The 13,665-nt window shown below is 52.7% G+C and overlaps 1 pseudogene; it reads right to left on the bottom strand.

The window, feature by feature from the left end:
* Positions 1-755: 755 nt before the first annotated feature.
* LOC132516210 (taurochenodeoxycholic 6 alpha-hydroxylase-like) lies at positions 756-11,906 on the bottom strand (annotated as a pseudogene).
* Between the last annotated feature and the right edge of the window lie 1,759 nt (positions 11,907-13,665).

The raw sequence follows: 13,665 nt of genomic DNA on the forward strand, positions 1-13,665 counted from the left end.
CAAGGCGATGGTAGTCACGCAGGACTTAGCAGCTACAGTAACAGCTGCCCAGGGTGTCCGTGTCCTAATACCCAGAGCCAGAGAACAAGCCTGTTTTATCTGAGTGGGCCTGTGTAATCACAGAGGGCCTTATGAAAGAGAAGGCGATGTGAAGACTGAAGCAGGGGGACATTTGAAGAAGCTGATGGATTTGAATATGGAGGAGGGCCCAGGAGCCAAGGAATGCAAGGATTGCACCTCTAGATGTGGGAAAAGGCAAAGAGAGGGATGCTCTCCTACATCCCTGCACCGGGGGCCCTGCCAACACCTTGGCTGTGTCCAGGGAAACCCACTTCCGGCTTCTGACTCCACAGCTGTCAGAGAATACCTCTGTGTTGTTCGAAGTCCCTAAGGCTGTGGTCAATTGTTTTAGCAGCAAAAGGAAGTGAATTCAGGGACAGACAGGCAGGCAGAAGGGGAGAAAGAGAAGGAGAGAGTTGACAGACTGGAGGAGGGCAGGCGATCAGGGTTTAGGTGGACAGTCAGAGACACAGGTGGGTCAGAGACAGATGGAGAGATAAGCAGATAGGGAGCCTGGAGAAAGGTGAGATGAGGAGGGCAGAACGTCTGACGGGCAGAAGGCAGGAGATGAGGTAGGCCGCCAGGTGGGCAGATAGAAGGAGGAAGTGGGCACAGAGGCAAGGACGGGAGAGAGTGACAGCGAGACAGGCTGGCAGGCAGGGGCCCTCAGAGCTCGTCCTTGTCTCCAACAAGCATTACAGGAGCTTCCTGAGCTGCAAGTGGATCCCACTCTTGGGCTTCAGCACAACTCTTGGAATGGGAACAGGGACCCTGGAGGGATCGGGTGCCTGCTCAAAGCGAAGCAAGGTCAGGGCCACGGCCACCTTCATCTCATTCATGGCAAACTGCTTCCCGATGCAGTTCCTGGGTCAGGGAGGGAAAAGGAAGTGAGCAGAGGCTTCTAACCCCTGCCGGGCACAGGGCATTCAGGGCTCTCCTCCACCTGGCCCAGCCCCGATCCCTTCCTTACGGGTCACACTGAACGTGCCGCCCAAGCCTCGGTCCACCCTCTCCCCCTGACCTTTGCAAAGGCCACCTCTCTCCAGGACTAGCTCCTAACTCCTACTTCTGCTCTCAGCAGTAGCAAGTCCTGTTGGGGAGCGTCGGCGCTCTAAGCCACAGGGTCAAGTCACGTGAATCAGTAAATGTGAATTAGTACTTTGTTCACTCGTCCGCAGGCCGTTTCTGGTTTCCGTCCAGGCCAGGGCACTGTAGGGGGGTGTGGGCAACTCTCAGGCCCTCACCACCCATGGCAGACAAGCAGGGGCCCCAGTCCCCAGACAGGACAGGACAGAGTTGTGTAAGGAAGTCAGGATGGCAACCAGGAGGCTTCTTGGAGGGGCCACGGGTTAGCGCCCCTCGACCTGCTGGACCACTTGCCTCCCAGTTAATGCTCCGGCCTCCTGTCTCCCCGCAGCCCCTCAGTTAACCCGCCCCTGGAGCCTTCCCATTCTACTCCAGCAAGGCCCCTCCTCCCATCCCGGGGGCTCCTCACTGGCCTTTCCAGTCTCCTTGCCTCCCCTCCCTCTACGGCAGCCACGGCGGCTCGGGGCCTGCTGCGCCCTCCATCACAGGGAGGACACGTCGCGGGGCCTCAGCTGGCGTCACAGCGCTCTCTGGGCTGCTCCTCACTCACCTCGCACCTGTCCAGCCCCGCTTCCTCGCTCCGCTCCTGTTGAGGTCCCGTCCCCCCGCCTCTGCCGGCCACATGCTCAAGACTCAGTCTAGTGACCGCCTGGCCCCGCCTCTGCCGCCTGCGCCTCTTTCTCCCACATCCCCAAGCAGCTTTAGTGTTAACTCAAGGACACATCACCGTCCCGTGACCAGACAGTGCCAGAAACATGGAACATTCCACAATCTGCTCAGTGAATGAATGAACGAGTGAAAGAGTGGATGAATGCATGATGTCTGTCTTGTAAGGCCAACGTACTGACCACTACACTATGGAAACGTCGCACGTCTGTCTTGAATAGCGGTAGTGGTTTCTTGACTGTGAACTCTTGGAAGCAGGGAAAGTGCCTTACGTTTCTGGGTTCCCATCTCCTAATACATGACTTGGCACACAGAGGCAGGTTAATAAATAGCTTTCTATTTGAACAAAGTTAATTGAATTGAAAAAAAAATTGGAATAAAATTAAATGTTTATTCTGACCTAGGAATTGAGTTGCCAGGTACCTGCTGTCCTCTGGTGGCAGCGACATGATGTGCAGCCTGTCTACAGCGGAGAAGGACCCTGGCAGAAACCAAACCCAGAGCCAATTCTGGAAGCATGTTTGCTTCAAGCCTGTTCTGTGAAGGTTGATTCACCAACTGAAAATTTCACAGAATTTTAGATTCAGAAAAACTTGTTTTACTAAGTCGTTACTAAGTAATGGAAGTTACTATTTCAGCAGGGGACCTATACTGTTGAAGATTTTCACAGGAGTCATTTTGGAGTGACTCATCCAGCTTAACAGCTATTTCAAGTGTCCTTTATATTTTACATGCCACAAACTTCTCAAATGCAGGTGTCAATTACAAAATAGTGAGTTTTCTTTCAAAAGCACTGATTGCCTTTAATTTTATGCCTTTTTGCCAATGTTAGACTCTGTAGATTCTTGGACTATGGTGTATAATTCCCGCTACATATAAAGAATTATGGCAACTAGAAAAGGTGTCTTGTTTATATTAATAAGCAGTCATGACTTTGTTGGCTTCAACTGCAGAGATAGAGACTACACACTGCTGTGTAACTTTCTTCAAACAACAGAAACTGTAGGTGATCACATACATGGATTGAAACCTCAGGACAAGGAAGGCAGCTGGAAATCCAAACCCATGCAAACACGACGGCTGATACAGTGAGAGGTGGATTGGTGAATTAAGTAAAAAATGCAGTGAGCTGGACTAGAAATGTGCCAAGAGAGAAAACCACCTTCTAAGATGACTGATAATTGGGAAAAGCAAACATCTGAAGTTTAAGTTTCATGGAAAATTCTAAAGCTGAAAAGTCATACTCCTAAAATGAGGAAAACCCTGGAATACTTTGGAGTGGCCACGGCCATGGCAATGTGGCTGGTCGTTGTGGAAGTCAGGAGGTCAAGGTCTCCGTGGCCTGTCCTGAAGGCCTTCTTGTACGTGGGGACACACGCTGCCTTCTCAACACACCAACATACAGGGGCATAACTGCATATACCACATATGAATGTACACAGTTACACACATCAGGTAGCACCCAGTGACACCTGGCTGCCCCAGGTACAGAAGGCCTCACCTGGATCCTCCTGAGAAGGGCAGGAAAGCCCTGTGTCAAACAGAACCCGGTGCAAACCGGGATGGGTCAAACACCTGAAGAGAGAGCACCAGGGCCAGGACAGGTGGGGTCAAGCTCCTTGCACCAATCCACCAGGGGACAAGAATCCCCGAGGGGAGCAGGGGTGGTGCTGGTCTGGAGGGAGCATCCCATCCGCTCCTCCCATGGCCATCATACCTCTGGGTTCGGCCACACCTTCGGGTTGTGGTGAAGCCCATAAAAGGAGAGGGAGAGTGCGATACCTGTGGGGCAGGGAGGAGAGAGAGAAGACCGATGGTACCCATGGCAACAGGGGCAATGTGCACAAAAGGCCCAGGAGCCACCATGAGAGCCACCCTCCACCCCTCTGAATGAAGTGGTGCTCTTGCAAGACAGGTGGGCTGGAGGTGACAAAGCACATGAGCACAGATTAGGAGCAGGTAACCATGGCCAGGACTGAGAAGGAAAAGAATTGGAGGCTTAGTATCAGGATCGCCTCACATGAAAACTCACAGTTATCAGGTGTCATCATGAGCCCTCGGGGAAAGTGCATTAACTCATCTAATCCTCACAGCAGCCCTCAAGGAAGGCACTCCTATCCCCATGTGCAGATGAGGCACCTGAGCCTTCAAGAGGTTAAGGGATGTGTCTGTGACCCCACAGAGAGGAGGTGGCTGGGCTGGGATTCAGACCCACTGGGAGGTGAGCCAATGGGTGGCCTCCAACCATGGCAGGGCTCTCAGACCTGATCATCAGCTGCTCTCGGCCATCCACCTGAGGGCTCCTCAGAGACTGGACCATCTGACCCATGACAGTGCATTCCCTGAGCTCCCTTGTTTACATAGACCCCACATGGAAAGAACCACATGTCCACCTGTTTCTGTCTGCTTCTCTCTTAAGCCTTCACGTCTCAAGGAATTAGACTTTTAGCCCTCCGTTATAACCACATTCAGGAACTGACATTTGCTTATTGAGCTTTTGTTGGTTCAATTTCTGTGTCAAGCATTTTTCAAAAGTCGTCCAAACTGCAGAGTAAATATTAATTATCTTGAGGCGGAGATAATAGTCATGTCATCCTGGAACTTGGCAAGCCCATGTGGATTTCTGATCTTCTGTGTGGTTTTGCAGAGTGTTTAGTTTAGTGAGTGTGGTGAAGTTCATACCTGCAGGTAAGGAGCGTCCATCAGGGAAGGTGATGGGCTTGCTCAGATATCTGCCAATGAATGGCACTGGTGGATAGAGTCGCAGTGCCTCCTTGATGCACATGGTGGTGTAGGGCATCTTGTCCAGGTGGTCCCTGAAAGGTAGCCCATTTGAGAGCGGCAGAGCCAGACAACCAGGGGTCCTCCACTCGCGGAGGGGCGAGGTCCTCCCACCTGCTGGGCGCTCACCAGGTGATGGATGCGCCATCCCCCAGGAGGCTCTGGATCTCTTCCCGGCACCTCTGCTGATGCTCAGGGTGGCAGGCCAGAGCATAGAGGGTCCAGGAGATGCCACTGGCTGTGGTGTCGTGACCCTCAAACATGAACGTGTCCACTTCGGCACGGAGCTCCCTGTCAGACAAGCTGCTCCCATTCTCCATCTGCGGAGGCAGGGCGAGTGCAGGGTCTGCCCTTCCTCTGTGCTTCTGGGCAAAGCCTCAGGCCTCTCCTGCCCACACTCACTCTGGCGAAGAGGAGGATGTCCAGGAAATCCAGGTGCCTCTTGCTCCTCACCTTCTCCAGCTCTCCCTCCTTCTGCAGGTGAGCCTTCCTCATCTTGATCACTCCATCTGTCCCAGAACAGTGGTTCCCAGGCAGAGCTGAGGGCTCTGGGGAACCAGATGCAGCACCCACCGTAGCCCTATCTGCCCCCAGGCCCAATCTGGGTACCAGGTGGATGAGGACGAGGGTGGGAATGGGCGCACATGTCAGGGCAGAGAGCTCCAGCATCGTCTGATCCAGGTCGGGAATCCCCTCAATAGCACAGCCCACGGAGGCTCTGCCTGGATGATGCTGGGAGGGGGTCTCATTCCACCGTCAGCAGCGTGGTGACACATGTGTCTCCCTGCACCTCACCTGACACCCTGACGTCTCGGGTCCCAACCCCTGCACCAGGAAGTACCCGGTGTGGGTGTGTGCCAGCCCCTGAGGAGGAAGCAGGAGTCTGGGCCCTGCCTGCGGGGTCAAGGCCGGGCCCTTTTACATGTGCATGATGGGGGTGGGTGGGCGGGAGCCGCCCAGGAGGAGCAGAACCTGTGTGCCGATGGGCGAGCTGGCAGGCGCGGTGGCTCCAGCGGCCTTCAGGGCTCAGCCTGTAGATGATGTCGCTCTGGTGGGAAGCATTTCTTAATCGGGAAAAAGTCAGATTGCCGAGGTCCTTGATGGCCTGGATGTAGGACTGGATGTTCCTGAAGGGAGAGGATGCAGAGGAGACTGGAGTGGAGGGAGCCTCTGACCTGGAGACGGAGTGGGGCTCCCGGTGGGGATTCCTCAGTCAGCGGGGACAGGCAGCACTGAGGCTTTGTCATTTCTGCCTCACAGCCCAGGAGACCCTCAGTCCTTTACAAGTGGCCTGAGCGGCCAGGCTTCTCCCTGGGCAGGAATCAGGGACCTGTGACTGAGTCAAGGTTGGTCTGGGTGCAATTTGACTGTGGTCCATGGCTCTGTGCAGAATGTTGCTTTCTGTGCTGATAAGCGTCCACGCTGCCCTAACTGCCTCTCAGGTAAGTCCTCCCCAGCTGGTGAGAACAAGGACCCTGCCGTTGAAAGGTTGTCACTGACCTGTCTGTCTGGATGCTGCCCTGGTGGCTGAAGGCGCACTTCATGATGGTGTCCAGGGTCATCAAGGAGACGTGTCCGAGGACCTCCAGATGTGAGTCCAGGCTGACGAGCTCCTCCCACTTGTCCTGTGGTGGGAGGGGGACATTGACCCTGCTCTGCTCCCCCAGAAGGCCTGTGCTGACAAGGCCGGGCTCTCTCTCTGTCTCTCTAAATCTTCTGATGAGTTTTTCTCACTGTCAAAGCAGATGTGTTTTAGCAGTTTGAAGCTGTAACACATGTGTGTAATGTGATGTCTATTTTCTCGGGATCATTTATTATGTAATTAATTATACTCTCTCATAATATTCTGAATCAATTCTGAATTCTAGGAACAATTTATGATGATAATCACCCTGTGGCAGACCAGAAAACATTGTTTCTCAAGGGACAAACGGGTAATCTTTTGTGTCCTGAGATCGGAACTGGACAGGAGATGGCCAACTCTTATAAGCAAATATTTCAAGGCAAGGAAAAGGTTAAGGGACTCTATTTGGGCTCCTATGAAGGGGCGATTCCTTTCATTTATCCATTGTTAACTGAGACCAGTAGGTGCTCAGTCTGGATCAGAGGTGATGTTTGTCAAGACCTGGCTCTGTGAGTGTAGACGTGGCCTCATTTCCTCCCATGAGTGGCTCAATTCCATGCAGAGGCCTTGGGCCCCAGGCCAGAGACTAGTTGAGTGACATCCTGGGATGTCCACTCTGCCACTGAAGCTGCCATTGTCCAGGGCATCCGGGGGCGGCTTGCACCGCTATCCAGGGAATGACCCTTGCTCTAATCCTCTGTGTTGAAGATGTGGAGATGAGAGGAGAGTGGACCCTGAATACACTATGTCCCTGCTTTCCCTTGCCTCAGAGCAAATTGTGGATACAAGCTGCTGCCTGGGCACCCCTTTGTCCCATCCAGTTTTGGTGAGCTCTGTCTCACAGTACGTTCTGATTGCATCATTCTGGGGGCTGGGTCTGATGGACACCTGAGGGACACAAGGGTCTGAGAGTGGACTTTGTCAGCAGTGCTGGATGTGAGTGGGTCCAGGTGACGAGGGATAGACTCACCAGCATCACTCGGACAGAGTCGGCCATGAGACCCACGTAGGGCTTCAGGATGTCGTAGTGGAAGGCTGGGGTCAGCATCCGCCGGTGCTGGAACCACGTCTGCCCCTCCAACACGAGCAAACCTTTCCCTGGGCCACAGATGGGTGTGTGTGTGGGTCGGGGAGCCTGGATCAGAGGGACGACTAGGGACAACTTGGGAGGAACCAAGGGTGTCAGGAAAAGACACATCATAGGCAAAGGTAGGAAAGGCTAGTACAGTTCAGGAATGTGAATTTCCAAAATGACTGGTCCATAGGATGTGATTATGACAGCTGTGAGACAGAGGTTGAAAAAAAGTAGGGGGGCAGGTGATAGAAGGAATTAATAGTCAGGCTGAGAATATCGCAGAGGACTGAGAAGTGATGAAGAAGAGGCTGAGCTTCAGGAGGGCTCTCAGCACCATTACAAAGGGTGAGAGTTTCACTGGAAGGAGAGAAATGAGGCTTGACTGAGAGATGAGGTGGTGACAGGGTGCCTGGTACCCGTTGTTCTCCATTAACCAAAGAGGCAGCACTTGGTAAACCTAACTGGTGGGTGGACTGCAGTTGTATTTAAAAGTACTTACCAATCCAGGGGATCAGCATTCTGTAGGCATCGTGAGACTTTGGGTCTGAAAGGGAAGGAAGGGAAGTGGAGGGCACCGAACAAGGCAGGCAGCCCCCAGAGCAGCTGTGGCACCTTCCATTCCTCATGCTGGTCAGCTGGCAGTCTGTCTCTAGCCACCTCCCTCTTGCCTCCCATCCCTGACTCTCTCTGTCCTAATGGTCACTGTGGGCCCAGGAAGGCAGACTCAGTGTCCCAGCAGCAGAACACCCACAGGACTAAGACGGTGAATCGGCAAGAAAGATAGGCTCTGCTCAGCACCACAGAGTAAGAAAGGAGCCTGTGGTTTTCCTCCAGTTTGTGGTGGTTTGGCCATTTCATGACCCAGGACAGGCAACAGTGAGAGGTGCCAAACCTACATCAGTGTGGACAGGGAATTGTCTTCCAGACCTGGGATCATCTCAGTTGGGTTAAAACAAGAAAGAAAGTAAGACAGGAAAGAGAAGCCAGCCCCACCCGGGTGTTGAAGCACTCACTGTACGTGAGTAATGCTGGCCTTAGTCTGGCTTGTGGGCTGCAAGGACGGCTGGTAGGGAGCCAGGTACTGATGGCTGTAGTGCCAGTTTCTTCTGGAATTTCACAGATCCAGGGCCATGTACCCGAGAGGGAAGATTTTCTCCTGCTGGGATGTGGGTTTCCCTCTCACCTGATCTCCCCAGGACCACCTTCATGTAGTCAGGGTCATAGATCAACACCAGGGCTTTCGTCCCCCACAGCCAGCGAGCACAGGCACTTGGGTATTTCTCTACCCTCTTCAGTAGGGGTCGCAGCTCGGTCTCGTCTTGGAACTGTCCCCAAGGGAAAGATAAATCAATAAAACCCTTCTCTGAGTTCCAGTGCTGCAGTGGGGGTGAAGGGCAGGATGTGTACAGGGAGATCGTTCTGGATCGATCAGCAGAACTAGGAGTTTGGAACTATTTCTTCTGACCTGGGCTCTGCCCCAGACCTGCTGGCTGTCCACCTTTGTCCTAAGACCACATTCTGTTCCCTTGTCGGGTAGAGCCCTGGGCCACCAGTACGAACTGCCTACAGAAACTTACATCAGGGAATCACTCCCTGGTGTAGAAAACTTTGGGAGGTGATTCGTACAACATTTGCATGAGCAATTTATGATAATTCGTATCACTTAATAAGCAGTTTCGTCATAGAATTTTAGTTAGAGAATAAAATAGATTATATTAAAAAAATAAATTTATATATTAATTTCCTTTTGCTTACTGATTGCTATATATCATCAATATTTTCCCAGCATACATGTAAATGTTTGCTAATATGAAAGTGTCGGATGTATATGGCTAAGTGAAAAAAACTAAGTACTAAATTGTATGTGTATATATTATTATTTTTTTATTATTTTTGTGGTACGCGGGCCTCTCACTGTTGTGGCCTCTCCCGTTGCGGAGCACAGGCTCCGGACGCTCAGGCTCAGTGGCCCTGGCTCACGGGCCCAGCCGCTCCGCGGCATGTGGGATCTTCCCGGACTGGGGCACGAACCCGTGTCCCCTGCATCGGCAGGCGGACTCTCAACCACTGTGCCACCAGGGAAGCCCGTGTATATATTGTTTTACATATTGAGCGTATACACAGTGATAGGATAGATTCTGGATGTATACATGAAAATGGTATTGAACTAAGGTTCTTATATGTGTATTTTAAATCTTATTTTCACTTACCAATAACCAGAAACTTTTATGCACTTCCCACCGCCCAGAGGAATCTCTTGAAACTCCTCATGTTGGACCACAAAGACCCTTGCTTTCTGGCTTTACCCTCTCTATTCTTGCCTCCGGCCGGGCTGGTGAGTCCACAGGACCCATTGCTCTGCCCGCAAAGATGCTGCTGCCTGTGCGCCTTGCACTGGCCCCACCTGCTCACACTTCTAGGCCTCTGCCCAGGTTCTTTCCTCTACCTGGTGTGCCCCTCCTCTTAGCCACAGAGCAACTGCCTCTCCTTAACCTTGCAGATTCAGCTTCATTGTATCACCTCTGGATTTCTCATCAACATTTGGTCCTAGGCATGTTCCATGCAGTCACCTCGTCTTTAATTCAATGGCTTCTGTGTAACTCAAAGCATCCCCCTGCCACTTTGGTATCTAATCTCTGCCTGCATCCTTCTACCATCAGGACTCACCAGCTCTGAGGCAACTTGCCTACTGTGGGATGGGTTCCTTCACTGAGCACGTATTTACTGAGCATCTACTATGTGCCAGGCACTGGTTTAAGGCACTGAATGAGGATGCGGCTGTAGATGCTTGTCTGTTTGGAGCCTCCAGGAGGAGACAGCGAGATTGAGGACATGACAACCGTAGGGGCTCATGAATGTGTGATGGAGGGAAGACCAGGCCTCTGGGGAAGCTTTGTGGAAGGGGCCCTAACTCAGATCTGGACATTAGAAAGCTCTTCGTCATGCTCTTGCTCATTCGTCGAGTCATCATTTACCAAGATGCTCTCGGGTTACAAAGAAGAACCAGAGGCAGGCTCTCCCAGAAGGAGCTCACAGCTATGACACTGCAGACAAAACTAGCTGAATCCGGTTAGCACTGCCTTATGAGAAGGACAGCCAAGGGAAGAAGGATTGTCCATCCGCTCCTGGGAGACCCGGAAAGACATCTTGGAGGAGGTGGCTTGGAGTTGGGCCTTTGTAGACAGACATATGAGGGACAAGATCATTCCAGGTAGAGGGCACATGGGAGCAGAGTCCCAGAGGCCAGAATGCCCAGGCAGGCGGGGAGGACGCTGAGTAACCTGGGGTGCAGGAGATTAGGAAGGAGAGGGGAGAGAGGTACTGGGCCAGCCCACATGGGGCTCGGGCTGTTTCCGGTTCCCGTCTTTGGCTCCACTCTACTCTAATCACGCTGCAGAGAAAGGGAGGCCTCAGCTTTCTGCAACCCCTGATTTTCTCCCAGCATTTGTTCAGTCCACAAACCCTTGATGAGCCCCTCTCCAGGTGACCCCTGGCTTGGCTCTGAGCCCCCCGCCGACCAGGCTAGTGCTGCAAGTGCTGGGTGGGTAGGCGCTGCCCCTGCCCAGCCTGCAAGCCGCTCCTTCCCTCCTTCCTGTCCCTCCACACACTGGATGGGCAGCCCTCTGCACAGGCTCCGTGCAGGGTGCTGGGGGTGAGGGGGATTTCACGCTCGGTTCCGAGAGCACATAGTCCACTGAGGGAGGACACCAGGCGGGTGACCTCACCCTGTGGATGCTGCAACTCAAATGTCAGTTCTCCTTACCTGGCATCATCCTGGGAACCTCGCTCCTGTGTGCCAGCAACTTGTCAGGGTTTAAGCACCGAAATCAGGAGACTGGAAAATTCCTCAGTCTTAAACCGAGCCAGTTTGTCCCTACAGCTGACGTAACCCCCCACCCAGCAGGTGGGCCTCTTTTCCTGTGACCTGACACCTTCCTAGATTCCTGTCTGTCATCTCCACGGACAGTGAGCCCACGGGGCAGCGTCCATCAGACTGATGTCTGTGCTCCCAGGCAAGCTCAGGGCCAGGCAGAGAGGATGCGATTGAGGGATGGGGCAGGGAAGCATCTAGAAGCCTGTTCTATGAGAACAGCTGAAGCTGCTCAGCCTGGAGACAGGGGAGACTCAGGAAGGAAGAGCCACTGTCCTCAAAGTGCAGGGCTGCCAGGACAGCCTGCAGATCTCCCTAAGGAAGGAGTGTCTGACAGACCCAAGGACACCAGCACGGGGTCCTGGGAGGGAGGGAGCTCCCCGGACTGGGATGAGGAGCCAAGACCTGAGAGGTATGCTGGGTCCTTTTGTGAGGCCACGTGCTCGCCCCACAACAAGGCTTCGTCCCATGGGCTTGCTCACCAGGACCATGGTCTGAGAGCCCCGGCCCTCCCTGCCCTCCCACTTCCCCGTCCCACTCCATCCTACCTCCTGCATGTGCCCATAGAGCCAGTGGGAAGGAGGAGACGGGAACTGCTGGAGGGCTTTGAGCAGCCACTGTCTGTGCAGGTAGAGCTGTGCTGCCTTGAGCAGAAGCAGAACCAGGCCGAGCAGGGAGGCCACCTGCAGGAGCCCAGAGACACCGCCCAGGGCTCTGGGGGTGCTCAGTGTAGAGACACTCATGGTGCAGCGGCTTCTGGATTGCTGACTGTCCCTGAAGGTGGCTGACCTCCCCTGAGCACCCAGCCTGGTCAGGGAGGCTTGCCCCGCCCACCTAGGGGAGGGTGAAGGTGAGGGCAGAGCTCAGACCTGGGTCTCCAGGGTTGATTAACTGTGGAGGATGCACTTCTGGAAACAGTGTGAGAAAAACTTCCTCAGCTGACAGTGACAATGGCCAAGCGCAAACCCACTTTCCTTCTCCATATTACCTACCAAATATTTAATGAGCACCTACAACATGTCAGGCAGTCTGCTAAGTGCTGGGACACAGCTGCAAGCAAAGCAGACATGAATCTTGCTGACTTCAAGACAGTCATAGTCTAGTTTACCAATGTTCAGTAGATTTGGTTGGTTTTATTATCATCCCATTTCAGAGGGGAAAACTGATTTCAGAGAAGAAAAGTGATGTGGCCAGAGGAAAACAGCCTCTGCTTGTCCCAGTTGAAACTGAAATCCTTCTCTGTTGGACTTCAAAGCTGCCTGCCTCAGCTGCCTCTGAAATGTTCCCCGGGGCTTGTACCCATCCACTATGCAGTGTGTCCTGGGTGACTGTGCCAGTGGACAGAGCACTGGCCTTGGATTCAGGAGGTCCAGCCCCAGGGCAGTTTCGCTACATATGAAGCTAGAGACTTGTCCTCTCTGAGCCTCAGCTTCTCCTTTGAAAGGTGGGATAATAATTCATTTCCTATTTACATCCAATGAATGTTCATTCAGTCATTCATTCACTCAGCAAATATTTCTTGAGCTCACAGGCTATAGGTAAAGGTATAAAACTATATTAGTTAAGAAAAATTGTAGGCTTGTGCTGGAAGAATGAATAGTGTCCAGACCGATCAGGAAAGGAGAAAACTAAAAAAAAAGAATGGGGCTTTGAAGGGTGAATAGGAGTTCACCAGGCAGAGAGTGCTTCTAGAGGGATGGGCACTGAAAAAGTCATGCAGGTCATATGTGAAAGAGCAAGGGATGGGGAAACCTTCATTTTCTGTCTCTTACATCCCTGTTTCATGATTCTCTTTCCCAAGATCTAATCCAGTGCCCGTAATTCAGAAAGTAAAACACCAAAGATTTCCATGAAGAATTACTTGGAAGCAAGCTCTCTTAGGAGCCTTGAGTTTCCTCCTGACCTGCTCCCCCACCAAGTTTAACTTCTGTCCCAAGAGCCTCTTCCTTTGCCTGTCCTCATGACAGGTGCTTCACATATAACCTATAGGGCCACATTCTGGGCTGCTCTCCTAACTGAAGATCAGAGGTAACTAACAACCTACACATACCCCCTTGCAGCACAACCTTTCACCCCCTCTCAGGTTCCTCTCAGGTCTCTGCTTCTGCTTCCCCCGAGATTGTGAGCAACTAGACTTTCCTTTGTTGGTTCAGCAACTAGGTCCAGCACTAGGAACAGTAAAGTGAGTGAGTGCCCATCGGCCCATGCTGTCAGAGTGACCAGCCCGAGCCCTTCTGCACCACCTGACGCCAGGGGACCTGCCAAGCTTCCTGCCCAGGACAGTCCCGGCTAACTCTCCTGCCCCACCCCCGGTCAGGCACAGAGTGTACTCCTGACCCCAACTTTTTTTTTAAACATCTTTACTGGAGTATAATTGCTTTACAATGTTGTGTTCGTTTCTGCTGTACTACAAAGTGAATCAGCTATATGTATACATATATCCCTGTATCCCCTCCCTCTTGCATCTCCCTCCCACCCTCCCTATCCCACCCCTCTAGGTGG

This window comes from Lagenorhynchus albirostris, chromosome 2, assembly GCF_949774975.1.
Source record: "Lagenorhynchus albirostris chromosome 2, mLagAlb1.1, whole genome shotgun sequence".
NCBI lineage: Eukaryota > Metazoa > Chordata > Mammalia > Artiodactyla > Delphinidae > Lagenorhynchus > Lagenorhynchus albirostris.